Below are 4701 nucleotides of genomic sequence, written 5' to 3'. Positions count from 1 at the left end.
CTCACTGTCACATATTTGTAGATTGTAATCTTGCGTCTGAACTACTGAAGCATAGGGAAGATGTAGATATTAACCTAAGTTAACCTATTATAAACTTCCCATAAATTAAGCTTATTAAGTTTTCCTATAAAGTAATTTGCTAAGCCTCAATAATGTTTTCACGGAATATATTAACTGTTCACATACAGTACAGTTGTATTTATACATTAATGGAGAGAAATTTAAGTGTGTACAGAAGTCAAGGATATATTTTTAGGTGCTCCCAAACTGCAAAGGTTGAAAATCACTGTGATGGACACTGATGAGCACAGTCTGTATTTATCCCCTGTGTCAGTTATCATTTTGCTGGCACAAGTTTATAATGGTCACAACAAAGAAGGTATATGTGCAAATGCTGCAAACACTAGTCACAGCTATTATTATTATTATGTTTCACAGTAAAGACTCAATATTTGTAACATAAGACACCACTTTTCTTCTTTTATAGGGTTTTAGACTATACTATAGTCTGTACTCCCTAAACATCATTATGTTTGATTAACCCTATGCCACTGAGAAAATTTCATATTCATATAGGATTTTTGTGAAATATGTTAACACAAGTTTCTCAGTGCTCAGGCACCAGAGTCAATAAGTAAACCTCATACCTCACCTGATTTCCATTTTCCTATTTTTTTTATCTATCTTTATTAATGATATTAATAATGGTGCTGTTATTATCATTTTATTATTATAATGTTATTAACATTACCAACAGTAACATAAGATAAGATAGAATAATTTTGAAATTCAAGGAAAAAGATAACAGGTGAGATAGTGGTTATAATAATTAATTCTTAGTGATTAAGCACTCATGGAAATATCTATCTTTAATACAATCAATAACAAAACTCATTGTGGCATGGCATTTCCATCATGCCATCCCTGGCAACAGTGGGTTAAGACATGGAATTTGTCAGTACATCACAATACTGACCTGTAATATATAATCTATTGCTCTCAATTAATCCACTATGGTAATCCCATATTGTAGTTTCTCCAATTGTAGCACCATTAATTATCACAAAATAATTATTCAGTGATATTGGATACTGAATAATTTAAAAAACTATTTTATAACTAATTAACACTAAAAAGATGGGTCTATTATGGTTAAAATGGCAGGGAGAACTCTGTATGGAAAGTAGTATGAACCCAATGCCACCAGAAATTGTAGTGGTCAGTGTAGTATTGTTTTTGTGAATGTCACTACACACAGATAGCTCCACAATTTCTTAGCCACCAAGGAGCCAATTAGTAGACCTTGTGACCTTAACTGATTTCACCTTTCCACAATTTTCTCTCTCTCTCTCTCTCTCTCTCTCTCTCTCTCTCTCTCTCTCTCTCTCTCTCTCTCTCTCTCTCTCTCTCTCTCTCTCTCTCTTTTTTTTTTTTTAAACCAATGTTGTTAACATTAGTACTGTTTATCGCCTTATCATTGTCTATAATTATTATTATGTTATTGACATTACTAATAACAATATAAAGTAAAAGAAAATATTTCCAAAAATCGTGGGAGAGAGTAAACACGTGTGATAGGTATTATTTATAATTTGCTCATTGTGTAAAGATAGGTATTAAATTAAATTCTAAATGGGCATGGCATATACTTACATGCAATCCTTGTAGCATCAGTTAACAGAAAGGAGTGAATCAATAGCAGCATGAAGGAGTAGGATTGAAAAGGACACTTCATAATAAGGCTTTCTATTTTGAGATCAAACATTTTTTCAGAAAGTGCAATTCACTGATCATTATATATTATCAAATATTATTTCAGTTAATACAAAAGAATATCAGAAAAACTCTACAACATTTGCTTTTTTCTTTCTGAAACCATAAAAAGTATGTAAAAAAGTTTTGCAGAAGGTCCCACTCAACTCATCATATAATTTCAACTAAAAACTTGAACCTAGAATAAGGGTTCATACACAATTCAAATACTGATATATGGCAACAGCTGATAAATTACACAAAAGTAAGCAATTTAAAACTCCAGACATCCTTCTTGCTTAATTTGTTTAGTTTCTTACATTAACTGTTATATTAAAAAGCAGACAGAAAAACACACTCAAGGTTGTCATGAATATAACTTCAACACATACATTGTCAAACAACTGCAAAAACTTTTAATTCTGAATTTTCGCTATACAGATACTGGGGTATCAAATTCCATAGGCCAATTTGTGCTGTAAGAATTAACAGCAAGGTACTGGGGCCTTATTTAAATTCCAAAACTTCCCATTTATAAGGAATAAAACACATAAAAAAGTTTTCTTATTTTATCCATTACATGCTAATAGATTCACAATTTCTTAGAAATTTTTTAGTTACCTAAAACATATTCAGATTACTTAACAGGTTTCATATACCAAAGTCCATCATTGAGGTAATGGCAGTTCTCAATAGCATGCCTTTATTTGTCTTGGCAATGTCTTCAGAAGACATTGCTGGACCCCAAACACACAGGGCGTGCTCCCTTCCCCTCTGCCATCACAGCTACTACACAGCTCTTGTCAACCTTGGACATCTTTGCTCCAGGTGATGTCAGACCTGGGCAATGATGTTGGCACCACTGAGGAAAAACCGATAGCACCTTGCCCAAACTTGCATCCATGGAAGCATGAAAGGATCTGGAACGACATGAAAGCGTAGTAATTGCAGTTCCTTCTCACTTGCACACCCATACTCAGACCCACTGACACACACGCTCGCGTGCTCGCTCACACGCTCCGCGTGCTCGCTCACACGCTCGCGTGCTCGCTCACAACCCCCGCTGCTCTCTCAAAAACGCTCGCACCTCACGCACTTGCACCTTCTCCTCCTCTTCATACTCTCTCTCTCTCTCTCTCTCTCTCTCTCTCTCGTCCTCTCTCTCTCTCTCTCTCTCTCTCTTCTCTCTGGTTATAAGAATATTTTAGTTACAAGACAGAAGCACTCACTTTATGTAAGAGTTTCAGAGTTGGCATCCATGCTCCTTCTCGCTGTCTGAAAAACAGAACTCCCCATCACTCTTCACCAGCAGCTCAATATGCTCAATGGCTTTTTGAAAAAATAAAAAAATTAAAAAATAAAAATCATTTTTTTTTTTTTTTTTTCAGTGAGATTTGCAGTTACTAAATGCATCATATCTTTAGAAAAGAAACAAGGATAATCCTTTTACCATTTGATAATTTTAAGGCATCTTTCTTGGAAGTATCTTATCAACTGCTCTCCAAGGAGGGGAATGATTCTATTAGCTTCTGACGTATCCCTCTCTGTACGGACGACTTTAGCTGTTGACTGCCTGACACCGACTCCTTCTCTCGAACCTGTTAAAAAAAAAAGGACAAAGTAAATATCTCTAATAGTTATAATTCCCTAGAGTATGCTTACATTATCTATACCAGAACACGTTCTAAGCATAGAAATATGAAATTTGAATTACCAGGTGCCTTCATTTTTTTTTATCTTTAAAAAGACTTTAGAGGTCTTCTAATATTTTGAAAATTGTATTTTTTCCCACAAAAATATTTTTAAATATAAGATTCATCATCCACCTTTAGTGATCTCCTTCCTCTGAAATCAGTACAAACTATAAAGAAAAGGGCAAATATTTCCTGACATACTACGGGAAATCAAGTTAGGTTACATAGGCCTACTCAATTGACTCCTTGGTGGCAAAGGGCTCTTGGAAGCCAAATATGTGAAAACACAATTCACAATAAACAGTGGATTTTCCCCACTCACAGCAGCTAAGGGTTAGACTTCTCAACTGGATGATTTTTTTGTACCAGTTAAAAGCTTTTCTTAAGGAGATCTGGGCATTCATTCAATGCTTAGAGATCAGCTTTACTGCCTATATATTGTCCTAATCATAACTAGGGCTACATACTTTTTGATTACATGATGTTAACCCTAACTGACGGGTACATTCATAGAGGCCGGAGCCTCACTGCCAGGGGCACCACTCATGCCAAATACCACATCCCATGCCATTTCTTCGTAATACTACGAAGATATGTTGTATTTCAGTTTTCATTATTTTTTTACAGTCTCTACTTGCCAAATTCCTGATAAATCGAGACTGAAGGCTATTTTTGTTGCTATAAGACTCCATAGTTGATCATTATTCGGTCTATAGTCCGAATAAAATAAGCAGTGTGCGGCATCATGGAGTTAAAATCGGGTTTGTTGCATTTTTTTTGCTTGTTGCTGGTAAAAATGAGAAAGTGTTAAAACTGATTTAATCACACTTTCACTGGCAAAAAATAATCTTTTGCCGTGATTGTAAAAAAAAAATAATATATGGCATGTCCTACATACTCTATGGCATGTGCTACGTGCCCCCGGCAGATGGTCCCGCCATGCCATGGCATGTGCGTACATGCCACCCGCGGCAATGGGTTAAAAGAAAAAAATCTTAAAGCTAAATAACATCATTCAATTTTTTTTTTATTTCAGCTATGATTTTGTAAAGTTTTTTCTTATACTGTATAAATGCTTTCTACTCTCAAGCTCCAGAGCCCCTGATATAATTCAGAAAAAATCCAAAAGACTAACTGAAGCCTGCTGAGGAGATAATAAGAGAAATTCATATTGCAAAATTACAGTTAAATAGCTATGTCCCATGAACATTCCTTCTCCCTATATACTTTCCCAATGCAACGAGTTTTTCATGTT

General features: G+C 35.1%; 1 pseudogene; it reads right to left on the bottom strand.

The window, feature by feature from the left end:
* Positions 1 to 2306: 2306 nt before the first annotated feature.
* On the bottom strand, positions 2307 to 3993 carry LOC119569060 (annotated as a pseudogene).
* Between the last annotated feature and the right edge of the window lie 708 nt (positions 3994 to 4701).

Source organism: Penaeus monodon, unplaced genomic scaffold (genome assembly GCF_015228065.2).
Source record: "Penaeus monodon isolate SGIC_2016 unplaced genomic scaffold, NSTDA_Pmon_1 PmonScaffold_12290, whole genome shotgun sequence".
In the NCBI taxonomy this organism is placed as follows: Eukaryota; Metazoa; Arthropoda; class Malacostraca; order Decapoda; family Penaeidae; genus Penaeus; species Penaeus monodon.
The sequence above is the reverse complement of the archived record's forward strand: the minus strand, read 5'-3'. Positions and strand labels throughout refer to the sequence as shown.